This window comes from Bombina bombina, chromosome 1 (assembly GCF_027579735.1).
Source record: "Bombina bombina isolate aBomBom1 chromosome 1, aBomBom1.pri, whole genome shotgun sequence".
In the NCBI taxonomy this organism is placed as follows: Eukaryota; Metazoa; Chordata; class Amphibia; order Anura; family Bombinatoridae; genus Bombina; species Bombina bombina.
In genome coordinates, this window is record NC_069499.1 from 1,147,887,825 (window position 1) to 1,147,902,285 (window position 14,461).

A 14,461-nucleotide genomic window follows, 5' to 3' on the forward strand; every position below is an offset into this window, starting at 1 on the left:
ATGTGTATTAGGCGGGCAATAGGATAAGCCCCTACCCAGGACCCTTATCTCGTCATTAGACAGAACGTGTGAGGACAGATTATATATTCCCTTTTTGAGTGTGTCTAATTTCTCTTTTTGTTTGGTTTTGCCTCTACCTCTCCGTCCCCGTTTGGGAACGGTCTTTTTTTGCAGTTTTGGAGCTGCTTGGGAGGCAACTGCTGGTTCCTCCTCCATAGTGGAGCGAGGTTGGGTGCCCCTAAAAAAACGTCATTAGAGGTGGTGGCCTGATTCTCATAGTGTGGAATTTGGTTATTACCATTTCCACACTGTCCCGGGTTATTATCCGAATTAAAGGAAGAGAATCTGTTTTGTACTGGGATCATATTGGGGTTGTCACCATTATTTTCATTTACACATACACATACACATTCTAAGATAGAACATAAGTACCTTTATAGGTACTATTTAATTACATTAGCACAACCCGTTTTGGTTTTTATCACTTAGACTTTAGATCTATCCTAGGCCATTCATTGATTATGTGGTGGCTACACTTGCACGAGTAGGAGGTTCACCTATCACTTCAACTTTAATTTCACACACTTTGTATCTATCCATGTTTTGGATGCATTAAAATGAGCAAATTTATGGCGCTATTTATCCACACACATATCACTTTATATGTAGTGGATGTATTTAAATGAGCAAATATATTGCACTATTCACGTATATCAACATCACTTCACATGAAATGACACTACGTTTCAAATAACATTTTTGAAACTCATTATTTAAATAATATAGATCATCAGACTGGATATCTTTATTCACATTATGTTCAATTTACACTTATTCTTATGTCTCAAATAAACTGCACTTTGTAGAGGGAGCGCTCTTTTTGATACTGATATTACCCAGGGTCCGGACCAATAGGGCACTGTGTTTACATTTTTTACTGACCAATAGTGATCCCCGCTCCAATATAACATCCGGTAGTAGGACCAATGGGATACACTGTTTACAATCACTATGGAGCAACCAATCACCATGGAGCAACCAATATATTTCCTTGATGGGCGTCTATTGTAGTGCAATACCGATGACAGCAAAATTAGGGGCACGCCCGATATTAGCTTTTCTATTGGAAGCTTAACTTATTAGCAACAACTGACAAGTAGTTTTGATTGACAGCCATATGGACGAATCCTAAGCAATAAGCACAGGTCCTATTAACACACTATGAGTGACGGCTAGGACATCCAATCAAAACATAGAACTGACGAATACTCGTAATTATTAAATGTTGGCCATTAAAATACCATGACACGCCGAAACACTTATACATATATACACAGAATTTAAGAAGCAGTAAGGTCATTTATTTATATTATAAGTAACTATATCCCTATCTAAGTATTTATATGATCATATAACCACAGGGGCTGATCTATTTTGAATGAGGGATATTGATTGGTTTGTGTCATGCCAATTGTTGGGGGAGGGATGTGGGTGTATTTCAGTAGCATAGCCCTATATAAGGAGTAAAGATTTGTTTAGAAACATGCCTGAGGAAACAGTTGTAACTGAGAAACGCGTCGCATGTATTCCTGATGTACCAATTGCTTTTTTAACACTGTGATGAGTGGTAAACTTTTTTATATGTTTTAAATAAATCCATTTTTTTAATATACATCCAATCTCAGTGTTATGTATGGTACTGCCTTGCTATGCTACTTTAGAGTATCTGCACTCTGACACCCACGAACCAGCCATTCTACCCTGGATCAGCCAGCTGGATTGCTGCTAAAATCCAGCCCGCATCTATAGGTACAAGTGAGTGCCTTCAATAAATGTGAGTACTTTGTGTAGAGTGGGCTATTAGTGCTAACTGTACCACCATTTATCTGCACCATTGGCGCCTCTATCCCTGCTTACACTTTTTAGATTTCCTCCTATTGGATGCTGATAGAGAGCTGCTTCCTTGTTCAGCCAGCTGGATTGCTGTTAAAACCCAGCCTGTGTCTACCGGCACAACTGAGTGCCTCCTCTTATTGTGAGTACCTAGTGTTCACATACGTTTGGTAAATTAAAAACCCCCATTGATCTGCACCATTGGCGCCTCTTTCTTGTTGCTTTTTCTTAACAGATTGTTTTCGTTTGGATTTGGTTGGAGAGCAGCCCTCGTCTTTGTGAGATCTGAACAACAACATCACTCGCAGAAAGGATCTGGGGACTTATTGTGTTCACCAATTGGTGTTGGACTCTTGTCTGTGGACTTTTTCTCAGGATTTGGGGTGACATTATTCCATTGTTTATATATCTCTTTTGTGTTATATGTCATAACTGGTATCTAGTTATAACTTTATAAAAATATTGTACCAATCATATACTTCTGACTGATAACCACATATTGGGGTACACATACCCTGGCCATTATGCTGTCATCTGTTGAAAGGAATCAACGTAGATTAAGTTACCAACAAGGCAATAATTATATAGACTCTCCCTCCACCTCTATACCCATTATTAATGTAGAAAATCTATTTTCTAAATTAGAAGACCTACTGAAAAGTGAACACAGACATTGGTGGGACATTGATTGTCTCAAGAAATATAAGGAGAAAAAGCAAATACCTAGGGGTTTGAGGCTATTTAAGAATTGTTCTTTTAAAAATGACACAGACCTCTTAACCAAATGGTATGAAGCCCTGGTTGATTGTTCTTTTCACCTTATCGACCTCCTCATTGCCCTTAGGGAAAAACTAATAGCAGAGGTTTCCATTCAAATAGACACTGTACAGAAAGACTTAGAACCATTGAAAGAGCATTCTGAATACTCTAAATTAAATACCCAAACTATAAAAGCAGTGGATGAATATCAAATGGAAATCATTGCTATTAAAAATAAAAAATTAAAGAGGGATGAGGAAGACTATAGTAAGGGAGAGGTTCATACTTACACTCGCACTAATAAGAATGACAATTGGACTACAGTATCACATGGCAAGGGCAATAAGAAAAAATTGACCAGCCAGAATGTGAACCAGGGAGGTAATTATCATCACCAAAACACCTATCACCACCAAAACCTAGGACATGGTAGGAACTACCATAATATGCAGCAGAATAGACGACAGAATAGTCGGAATGATGAGAATCATCAAGCTAGGAGCTATCAGAACAAACAGCTATCCTATCAAGATAACACACAGAACCACTATGACAACCCCAATATGATCCCAGTACAAAACAGATTCTCTTCCTTTAATTCGGATAATAACCCGGGACAGTGTGGAAATGGTAATAACCAAATTCCACACTATGAGAATCAGGCCACCACCTCTAATGACGTTTTTTTAGGGGCACCCAACCTCACTCCACTATGGAGGAGGAACCAGCAGTTGCCTCCCAAGCAGCTCCAAAACTGCAAAAAAAGACCGTTCCCAAACGGGGACGGAGAGGCAGAGGCAAAACCAAACAAAAAGAGAAATTAGACACACTCAAAAAGGGAATATATAATCTGTCCTCACACGTTCTGTCTAATGACGAGATAAGGGTCCTGGGTAGGGGCTTATCCTATTGCCCGCCTAATACACATAACTTATTCCATCTCTTTGTAGACCTCAACAAATACACGAGGAAATTAGCACTACAAAGATATTTTGCCTTAAAGTCACTTAGGAAAAACAACATAGAGGGCACACCTATACTTTTAGATAACCTACCCAATAGGAATGTATCTCCCATTATATATTGTGAACCTGAACAGCTCACTGATGAACTATTTGACTCTGTCATACACACCTCACTTGCACCTATGTCGACATTTAATCCGCCTAAAGAGGATGTGTCATACATAGATCTATTTCAGCAATTAGTATTGGATGATTGGGAGACCATTCCCAATCACATCAGTGGCAATAAGAGAATCTGGCCAAATGAGGAGAAAGCCCTCAGACGTCTGACGGGTGACAAAAATATTGTCATCCATCAGGCAGATAAGGGTGGGGCTTTGGTTATCCAGAATTATTCTGATTTTACTGGAGAAGCGGAACGTATAATTCATGATACCAATTATTACAGGAAATTAGCCCAGGATCCCACATCAATATTTTCGAAAAAACTGGTTCAAATTTTGGAAGATGGTAGTAAAATGGGCATTCTAAGTAAGAAAGAAAAAAGATACTTACTTCCCGACCATCCTAGTGTGCCTTATTACTACCATCTCCCAAAGTTACATAAAGATGCCCTTAAACCACCGGGACGACCCATTATAGCGGGCATTAACAGCATAACCGATAGGTTAAGTGAATACGTAGACACGTTCTTGCAAAAATATGTCCAACACCTCCCCTCATTCATTAAGGATACTACAGATTTGTTACAAAAACTCACAAATATACAATATAAAAACAATTATATATGGCTGTCCTGCGATGTAGGAGCCCTATATTCTAATATCTCACATGAATGGGGGTTAAAAACTACCTCGATTTTTCTGAATAGAGACATATACATGCCTGACAAACAAAAAGAAGATCTCATAACTTTGATAGATTTCATACTTAAACATAACTACTTTCAATTTTTGGACCAGTTTTACCTGCAGACCAAGGGAACGGCCATGGGCACCAGATTTGCCCCTAGCTTTGCTAATCTCTTCATGGGGATCTTCGAAGAAACTTACATCTACAATACAAAGTGGAGGGGCAATCTGGTGTTCTATGGCCGTTACATAGATGATCTACTATTCATTTTTGAGGGCCCCACCTGTGAAGCACAAGAATTTGTAAACTTCCTAAATAATAACAATATGGGTATAGATCTCACATCCAATATACAGATACAAACAATTGAATTTTTGGATTTATTGCTAACGTGGGGGCCTAATGGTACGGTATGTACCTCCACCTACTTCAAGTCAGTAGACTGTAATAATTTTCTACATTACTCCAGTAACCATTATAATAACTGGAAAATCAATATTCCTTACAGCCAATTTTGCCGCATTAGGCGTAATTGTAGTTCTACTAATATGTATGATGAACAGTCTTGTATATTGAAGGACAGATTTAGGGAAAAAGGCTATCCGAAGGGCCTAATAGAATATGGCTACAATAGAGCAAGATCACTAGACAGAAGTTCGTTGTTATCCTGCAAGACTAAAAAAGGGACGGAAAATACAAGCCATCAGGGACAACCTCTATTTGTCACACAATATAACTCCAATTTTAAGGCAGTTAATAGAATTATAAAAAAACACTGGCATATCTTGCTCAGAGATCCCGTACTAAAAAAAGTGCTGGCCCCTCAACCTAAGATAGTGTATAGGAGGGCACCAACCCTGAAACAAAAACTAGCACCTAGTAAGATAGTCATGACAAAAAAGCACAATAAATACAATAACAATGGACCTAGAAGTCAGGATCGCACGAATGAGAGGATCAGTAACAACATTGGGACCTATAGATGTGGACATAGACGGTGCCATATGTGTAAGTTTATTACACATGGAAAAAAATCCATAATATCACATGCAACAGGGGAAGAACACCAGATTAGAGAACATCTGACATGTAATGCTGGTTATGTAATTTATGCACTCACTTGTGCATGTGGGGTCCAGTATATTGGACGCACCTCTAGGAAGGTACGCCTCAGGTGGGGAGAACACAAACGGAATATAATCAAACATTCATCCAAACATAGTGTATCAAGGCACTATTGCATTAAAAGTAGGACAGGCAAATGCCAATTCAGTATTACACCTTTGGAGAGCATTCCCAGTAGTCATCATTATAATAGATTCACGCGTCTAAGACAAAGGGAAACATATTGGATTTTTAAATTCCAAACACTATTCCCCACAGGGCTAAATGAAGTTATAGATTCTATAGCTTTTGTTTAGCTTTTTGGTAGACGTATAGCTTATACGTATCATAATAGAGACTGGAATAGTGTAGTTCCCACAGTTAGTTCTGCTACCCCATTAGGGAGGGTTGCCCTACTAGTGTCCATGTCTGATAGACCATTTAATAGGTCCCAGATGGTACATTCAACTTATATATTCACCATTATTTTCATTTACACATACACATTCTAAGATAGAACATAAGTACCTTTATAGGTACTATTTAATTACATTAGCACAACCCGTTTTGGTTTTTATCACTTAGACTTTATATCTATCCTAGGCCATTCATTGATTATGTGGTGGCTACACTTGCACGAGTAGGAGGTTCACCTATCACTTCAACTTTAATTTCACACACTTTGTATCTATCCATGTTTTGGATGCATTAAAATGAGCAAATTTATGGCGCTATTTATCCACACACATATCACTTTATATGTAGTGGATGTATTTAAATGAGCAAATATATTGCACTATTCACAGATATCAACATCACTTCACATGAAATGACACTACGTTTCAAATAACATTTTTGAAACTCATTATTTAAATAATATAGATCATCAGACCGGATATCTTTATTCACATTATGTTCTATTTACACTTATTCTTATGTCTCAAATAAACTGCACTTTGTAGAGGGAGCGCTCTTTTTGATACTGATATTACCCGGGGTCCGGACCAATAGGGCACTGTGTTTACATTTTTTACTGACCAATAGTGATCCCCACTCCAATATAACATCCGGTAGTAGGACCAATGGGATACACTGTTTACAATCACTATGGAGCAACCAATCACCATGGAGCAACCAATATATTTCCTTGATGGGCGTCTATTGTAGTGCAATACTGATGACAGCAAAATTAGGGGCACGCCCGATATTAGCTTTTCTATTGGAAGCTTAACTTATTAGCAACAACTGACAAGTAGTTTTGATTGACAGCCATATGGACGAATCCTAAGCAATAAGCACAGGTCCTATTAACACACTATGAGTGACGGCTAGGACATCCAATCAAAACATAGAACTGACGAATATTCGTAATTATTAAATGTTGGCCATTAAAATACCATGACATGCCGAAACACTTATACATATATACACAGAATTTAAGAAGCAGTAAGGTCATTTATTTATATTATAAGTAACTATATCCCTATCTAAGTATTTATATGATCATATAACCACAGGGGCTGATCTATTTTGAATGAGGGATATTGATTGGTTTGTGTCATGCCAATTGTTGGGGGAGGGATGTGGGTGTATTTGAGTAGCATAGCCCTATATAAGGAGTAAAGATTTGTTTAGAAACATGCCTGAGGAAACAGTTGTAACTGAGAAACGCGTTGCATGTATTCCTGATGTACCAATTGCTTTTTTAACACTGTGATGAGTGGTAAACTTTTTTTATATGTTTTAAATAAATCCATTTTTTTAATATACATCCACTCTCAGTGTTATGTATGGTACTGCCTTGCTATGCTACTTTAGAGTATCTGCACTCTGACACCCACGAACCAGCCATTCTACCCTGGATCAGCCAGCTGGATTGCTGCTAAAATCCAGCCCGCCTCTATAGGTACAAGTGAGTGCCTTCAATAAATGTGAGTACTTTGTGTAGAGTGGGCTATTAGTGCTAACTGTACCACCATTTATCTGCACCATTGGCGCCTCTATCCCTGCTTACACTTTTTAGATTTCCTCCTATTGGATGCTGATAGAGAGCTGCTTCCTTGTTCAGCCAGCTGGATTGCTGTTAAAACCCAGCCTGTGTCTACCGGCACAACTGAGTGCCTCCTCTTATTGTGAGTACCTAGTGTTCACATACGTTTGGTAAATTAAAAACCCCCATTGATCTGCACCATTGGTGCCTCTTTCTTGTTGCTTTTTCTTAACAGAGTTAAAAACACATCTACATGCAGTAGTTGTCCCCATATTAATCATATTTCCCTGAAACGATGTATCATGGATGTTTGTCATGTTACTGTGTTTGGGTTACTACAAAAGTTTAATACTGTATTCTGAATATTTCGTGCTGTGTGCTAGCTGCATCGTTAAATAAAGTAAAGCAAAATATTGCAAAATATTGCAATAATGGTGATAATAAATAATAAAAATAATTTACTGTATCATATAAGGGTTTAATATTTAATATTTTGTCAGGACTGTAAATTGCTATGTTAACCTAAAATGTTTTTATTTTTATTTCTAAAAACAGAAAATACATACTAAAAGATTAATAAATTATCTAGAAAATGTATATTTTAAAATTGTTTTAAAAATTGTTTTAAAAAAGGAAATAAGAATATATATAAAAATTATCATGGTGTATTCTTATACGCTAAAACTAAAACTAAAACAAGGCTATAGATAAGTCAAATCACTGTTTATATTGCATAGTGATTCGCTTAGGATCTAATCTCCCTTAAAAAATTAATTGTCTGTAAATAGCTGGAAAAATTTATATAAAATTCATTATCTATAAATAGCTAGAAAAAGATTTTTTTATGGAAAAATAAGAGAAATTCATGAAATAAAATTAATTGTCTATGAATGGCTCAAAAGAATTGACAAGGATTATTATTAACTAAGGAGGTATCCTAGATTTTCTGAATTTTTAATATTAGCTACATGAATGCCGCTATATCAATGTCTATATTGAGACCTAACAGTTGCAGGGTTTTTAATTTATAGATCCATTTAGTCTCTAATTTTCTTAGTGCTAATAGCCTATTTGGTTTGGATGAAGGAATATGATCTATAATTTGGATTTTTAGGGAACTAGGGTTGTTGCCATGATGTTCTAAAAAATGCTTAGGTACACTATGTTTTACCAATTTTTCTTTTATATTGTAAACATGTTCATTTAGCCTTCGTCTGGCTTTCCTTTTCGTACGCCCCACATATAAAAGGCCACACCCACATTCCAATAGATATACAATGTGTGTTAAATCACAATTGCTTCTAAACGTGATATTATATGTTTCAGTTGATTCACTATTATGAAATGTGGGTGCCTTGTTTATGTAGCAAAACAGGAGGACAAAAAGAGCAATGGGTGTTTACACAAAAATAAGGCACGAAAAAACTATAGTCAATAATGGTGGTATGTAAAAATATTATAACAATTCGCACCCACTATTGGTTATTCCTTACTTCGGACAGTTCAGGTGTAGTCCTGTACAGCAGGTTTCCTCCCTCCCTGTGTACAGATATCAAAATGCCAGGAAATGGGTCTAAAGTTGCTCGCCAAAAAAGCACTCTCGCTCTTGGAGGCCCAGGCTATGTATTACTGAAATTGCAACATGACAGATACCTCATTAGAAGACTTAGGCAAATACCTTATCAAATTCTGCTCCAGCGGCTGTCCTTGTATCACGCCGGATCACAGATTTGGTGCCCCAGCAATAGTCAGAGGGCTGTCATCGACCCCTGATCCTGCAAGCTGTCCCTCGATGATCCAGTGAATCAGCACCCCACGGCCACACACCAGTGCTCACTCCGGCCAGATATCAAAGTGGAACACAAAAAGAAAAACAGGAGCACCTGGAGATAGCTGTTGCAGAGTGTTTAATAGAAACGAAAACATGAACAGGGTACAATATTTGTAAAGTAGTTACAGGGAAACGTCCCTATTAAAATAATACACCCAATACTGAGAGAAGGTACAGAAAAAAGTGAGCTGTTCTGTTATTTAGCTCACTTTTTTCTGCACCTTCTCTCAGTATTGGGTGTATTATTTTAATAGGGACGTTTCCCTGTAACTACTTTACAAATATTGTACCCTGTTCATGTTTTCGTTTCTATTAAACACTCTGCAACGGCTATCTCCAGGTGCTCCTGTTTTTCTTTTTGTGCCTTGTTTATGTGTTTGCACATGTTACACCTAGATTTGCCACATTTCATAGTCCCTTTCCAATCCTTAAGCCAGTTAGTTCCTTCGCTTATTTTATTTGATTCTGTTTTTGTTTCTGTTTTGATTTTACTAGGTGCTAATAGGTTTCTAAGGCTTTTTCCTTTTCTATATGTAATAGTAGGTTTTAACTCTAGGTTAAAATGTTTTTTAAGGATACCTTCCAATTTCTTAGAACCCTCATTGAAGGTTGCTATAAATCTAATAGGGTTTTGCTTTCCAGATTTTGATTTGATTAATTCTTTATGTATATTGGTCCCTATATTATCTTGGCTGTTGTCCTTTTCTTCTTTTTTTAAAATACGGTTCCTATTTTTTGGAAAGGGACTATGAAATGTGGCAAATCTAGGTGTAACATGTCCAAACACATAAACAAGGCACCCACATTTCATAATAGTGAATCAACTGAAACATATAATATCACGTTTAGAAGCAATTGTGATTTAAAACACATTGTATATCTATTGGAATGTGGGTGTTGCCTTTTATATGTGGGGCGCACGGAAAGGAAAGCCAGACGAAGGCTAAATGAACATGTTTACAATATAAAAGAAAAATTGGTAAAACATAGTGTACCTAAGCATTTTTTAGAACATCATGGCAACAACCCTAGTTCCCTAAAAATCCAAATTATAGATCATATTCCTTCATCCAAACCAAATAGGCTATTAGCACTAAGAAAATTAGAGACTAAATGGATCTATAAATTAAAAACCCTGCAACCGTTAGGTCTCAATATAGACATTGATATAGCGGCATTCATGTAGCTAATATTAAAAATTCAGAAAATCTAGGATACCTCCTTAGTTAATAATAATCCTTGTCAATTCTTTTGAGCCATTCATAGACAATTAATTTTATTTCATGAATTTCTCTTATTTTTCCATAAAAAATCTTTTTCTAGCTATTTATAGATAATGAATTTTATATAAATTTTTCCAGCTATTTACAGACAATTAATTTTTTAAGGGAGATTAGATCCTAAGCGAATCACTATACAATATAAACAGTGATTTGACTTATCTATAGCCTTGTTTTAGTTTTAGTTTTAGCGTATAAGAATACACCATGATAATTTTTATATATATTCTTATTTCCTTTTTTAAAACAATTTTTAAAACAATTTTAAAATATACATTTTCTAGATAATTTATTAATCTTTTAGTATGTATTTTCTGTTTTTAGAAATAAAAATAAAAACATTTTAGGTTAACATAGCAATTTACAGTCCTGACAAAATATTAAATATTAAACCCTTATATGATACAGTAAATTATTTTTATTATTTATTATCACCATTATTGCAATATTTTGCAATATTTTGCTTTACTTTATTTAACGATGCAGCTAGCACACAGCACAAAATATTCAGAATACAGTATTAAACTTTTGTAGTAACCCAAACACAGTAACATGACAAACATCCATGATACATCGTTTCAGGGAAATATGATTAATATGGGGACAACTACTGCATGTAGATGTGTTTTTAAATCTGACCGCGCTCTATACGATTATCTTTTGGGCTTAGGGCGTTGTTGTATAGAGTAGCGGCCAGATCTGAAAGTATAATTATGTATATTCTGTTATAAAATCTGTTTGTGACAATTTAATACACTAATTTTAACTAGTTCTATTAGTATTTCTCTTGTATATATTATTAATTATGTGGTTTTTATCAATGTGGTTTTTATCAATCTGATGTAAGAACGCTTGATAAGGTATGTTTTACACTGCAGCGGATTTAAAGTTTGTATGTGGAGCGATATGAGACACACCCATGAACATGATTGGTCAAGCAACACACCCCTTTATGATAATTGGCTGTCTCTCCTTTAAATGATAAAGGCGCAATTCCAAAATACATACGTCACTACTGCCTCATGAAGAAGCCCGGCCGCTGATCGGGGGAAACGCGTTAGGCTACTAAAGAGCAAGCGTTTGGCCAGCTGTTCTAGAATCCTATCCACGGTCATCAGAGCAGGGGTTCCGGACACCGTGCCTGAAAATTTCCATCTTAAACCTGGTGTGGAGGAGCAGCAGCTGTACCTACACAGTGCTCAACTAATGTGCTTTTTAGCACTTACGAATCTTGTGTTAGTTTGTATGTGTGTATTTCACTGATAATAAAATATTTCACTTGAGTCGGCCCTGTGCGCCTCTGTCTTTTTTTCTTTTTCAGGCTTCTGTTGAACAGATTTGCAAGGCGGCGACTCGGTCTTCGCTTCATACCTTTTCAAAATTCTACAAATTTGATACTTTTGCTTCTTTGGAGGCTATTTTTGGGAGAAAGGTTTTACAGGCAGTGGTACCTTCCGTTTAAGTACCTGCCTTGTCCCTCCCTTCATCCATGTACTTTAGCTTTGGTATTGGTATCCCACAAGTAATGGATGATCCGTGGACTGGATACACCTTACAAGAGAAAACACAATTTATGCTTACCTGATAAATTTATTTCTCTTGTGGTGTATCCAGTCCACGGCCCGCCCTGTCATTTTAAGGCAGTTAATTTATAAATTTAAACTACAGTCACCACTGCACCCTATGGTTTCTCCTTTCTCGGCTTGTTTTCGGTCGAATGACTGGATATGGCAGTTAGGGGAGGAGCTATATAACAGCTCTGCTGTGGGTGTCCTCTTGCAACTGCCTGTTGGGAATGAGAATATCCCACAAGTAATGGATGATCCGTGGACTGGATACACCACAAGAGAAATAAATTTATCAGGTAAGCATAAATTGTGTTTTTTTACAGGTAAAAGAGCTGATTTCTTTGGGGCAATGCCCCAGAAAAGGCCCTTTTAAGGGCTATTGGTAGTTTAGTTTAGGCTAGGGTTTTTTTTATTTTGATAGGGCTATTTGATTAGGTGTAATTAGTTTAAATATCTGATAATTTATTTTTTTATTTTGTGTAATTTAGTGTGTTTTTTTTTGCAATTGTATTTAATTTAAGTAATTTATTTAATTGTAGTGTGAGGTTAGGTGTCAATGTAACTCAGGTTAGGTTTTATTTTACAGGTAAATTTGTATTTATTTTAGCTAGGTAGTTAGTAAATAGTTAATAACTATTTAGTAACTATTCTACCTAGGTAAAATAAATACAAACTTGCCTGTAAAATAGAAATAAACCCTAAGCTAGCTACAATGTAACTATTAGTTATATTGTAGCTATCTTAGGGTTTATTTTATAGGTAAGTATTTAGTTTTAAATAGGAATTATTTAGGTAATGATAGGAATTTTTATTTAGATTTATTTTAATTATATTTTAGTTAGGGAGTGTTAGGGTTATGGTTATGGCATGATTAAGGTAGAAATATCAAAACGTCGCTGCTGATGTTGTTGTGTTGAAACAATAAATACAATTCTTTGCTGCTACTCATTGTGGATACTCTTGATTACTCAGAGAGTGGGCCTCTGGAGTGGCGTGCAAGGGTCTCTGCATGCTGGATTAATGACCTTGGTTTATGAGGGTTATGGTTAGGCTTAGGTGTTAATAAATTTAGTATAGTGGCGGCGACGTTGGTGGCGGCAGATTAGGGGTTAATAAATGTAGGTAGGTGGCGGTGATGTTATGGGCGGCAGATTAGGGGTTAATAATATTTAACTAGTGTTTACGAGGTGGAAGTGAGGCGGTTTAGGGGTTAACATGTTTATTCTAGTGGCGTCGATGTCCGGCGCGGCAGATTAGGGGTTAATCATTTTATTTTAGTGTTTGCTATGCGGGAAGGCCCCGGTTTAGGGGTTAATATGTAGTTTATTGGTGTTAGTGTACTTTTTAGCACTTTAGTTATGAGTTTTATGCTACAGCTTTGTAGTGTAAAACTCATAACTACTGACTTTAGATTGCGTTACAAATCTTGCAGGATAGGCTGTACTGCTCACTTTTTGGCCTCCCAGAAAAAGCTTGTAATATCGGCGCTATGGAAGTCCCATTGAAAAAAGACTTTACGCAAATTGCGTAAGTTAATTTGCGGTATGGACAAAAAAGTGTGCGGTGCCCCTAAACCTGCAAGGCTCGTAATACCAGCGGTAGTGAAAAAGCAGCGTTATGAGCCTTAACGCTGCTTTTTTACTCATACCGCAAAACTCGTAATCTAGCCGTTTGTTAATTTTTGTAATGGTAGCATTATTTTTTTATTTTTGTTATTTTAGTGTTTGTTTATTTTTTTGTAATTTTTTTTTGGTTGGTAATGTTAGGTTTTATTATTTTTAGTAATGTCAGGTTTTTTTTTTTTTTTTGGTAATTGTTAGTTGGTCTGTGGACAAAACTGATGATGATCTTAGCAAAATATAGATTACAAGAATATTTTTTCTCCTCTTTATAAGTCATTTTTGTTTCTGGGGATGAAAAAAATTTAAATATTCAGCAGGGGATGAAACACTGAACCTAAAGCATTATTTTTTTAACAATTGTGTCACTGTTTCAGATTTCTCAGTTGGGAGAGATCATAGCTTGTTTGAACAACTGCTGTTTTCATAGACTACATAGAACTATGGTTGTTGCAGAATTGAGGGGTTATATTACCACTCTATACCATGTTTGAAAGTAATCCAAACACTGCATACTGTATTCTTTAAAATGCTGATCTTAACATTAAATCATTTTTATCCAAGTGTACCCAAGCAGTTAATAAAAATAAGCGCACATTA

At 36.3% G+C, this 14,461-nt stretch overlaps 1 pseudogene; it reads left to right on the forward strand.

The window, feature by feature from the left end:
- The first annotated feature begins 3,799 nt into the window (after positions 1 to 3,799).
- Positions 3,800 to 14,461, forward strand: part of LOC128663579 (zinc finger protein Rlf-like) — a 30,974-nt pseudogene continuing 20,312 nt past the window's right edge.